We start from the raw sequence: 1,582 nt of genomic DNA on the forward strand, positions 1-1,582 counted from the left end.
CACACACACACACACACACACACACACACACACACACACACACACACACACACACACACACACACACACACACACACACACAGCAAGAGAGCCCAATTCCCCAGACTTGCTCACTGGCCTGTGGTTGATGTGACACATCCTCAGCCCCTGCAGTGATGCCCAGAGATGAGCCACAATAGTGGTAGTAACACACACTCACACTCACACACACTCACTGTCTAAACATGGATCAGGTGACCTGTGCCTTGCAGACTTCAACCATGCTCGCTGGCCCTTGGATGATGAGTGGCAGGCAGCTCCTCTCTCACTGTCTCTTCTTTTCTCCTTCCTATCCTCATCTTCCTTTCCATTTCCAGCCATGTAGGAATCCCAATTTGTTTCCACCCTGTAGAGGGGGGATATGTAAAGATTGTACTTATTTGCAGCACAAAATGGCTCTGAGAAGGAATTAATAGGCTTGTGTTTTGATCAGCACTGGTGACTCCACCAAGTTGCTTTGGTAAACAATTGCTTACTTATGTATCATCCAGCAGACACAGAGCAAAATTAGCATTCATTTGCAGCCTGATGCATGTAAGTCCGATATGCACTCGTTTTCTAGCTCTGTTTTGCCTCCACCATTCCTGAGTGACGTTTTGTGCTGGCCATATAGCATACAATTTATCAGAGCTTTTTTAAAGAGCACTGCAGTTAAGGCTAGAAACAAGGCTGATGAGAATGGAGTTTTGGGGCCGAAAGAACAAAACAATGAGCTAAAAAGCTCAGTAGAGCTGAGTTGGACTGCACTCTAAGTTGGGTGATAATTCTTTATGGATTGGTCACTTCAAGCCCCTTCTTCCACATTACACAAAGTCCCTTGTTAAAATACATAAATATTGAGTGCATCTTTAAACTAGATTTGGATTAGAATTCAGATATCAAAAAATGACCTGTTGCATTTGGACCTCTGCTGGCTTTTTTTTGACATAACCTTTATTCATTAATTCAAGTTTGTCAGTTAGCTAACTTTTACTTTTAAATCAGGGCTTGGACTGTACTCTCAAAGGTTTCATCAGTGCAAATCTAACAGACTTGATTGACATTTGATTTACAGTGGGTACGGAAAGTATTCAGACCCCTTTAAATTTTTCACTCTTCGTTTCATTGCAGCCATTTTCCAAAAATCAAAAAAGTTCATTTTATTTCTCAGTAATGTACACTCAGCACCCCATCTTGACAGAAAAAAACAGAAGTGTAGAAATTTTTGCAAATTTATTAAAAAAGAAAAACTGAAATATCACATGGTCATAAGTATTCAGACCCTTTGCTCAGTATTTAGTAGAAGCACCCTTTTGATCCAATACAGCCATGAGTCGTTTTGGGAAAGATGCAACAAGTTTTTCACATCTGGATTTGGGTATCCTCTGCCATTCCTCCTTGCAGATCCTCTCCAGTTCTGTCAGGTTGGATGGTAAACGTTGGTGGACAGCCATTTTCAGGTCTCTCCAGAGATGCTCAATTGGGTTTAAGTCAGGGCTCTGGCTGGGCCATTCAAGAACAGCCACGGAGTTGTTGTGAAGCCACTCCTTCGTTATTTTAGCGG

This window comes from Micropterus dolomieu, linkage group LG11 (genome assembly GCF_021292245.1).
Source record: "Micropterus dolomieu isolate WLL.071019.BEF.003 ecotype Adirondacks linkage group LG11, ASM2129224v1, whole genome shotgun sequence".
Lineage (NCBI taxonomy): Eukaryota > Metazoa > Chordata > Actinopteri > Centrarchiformes > Centrarchidae > Micropterus > Micropterus dolomieu.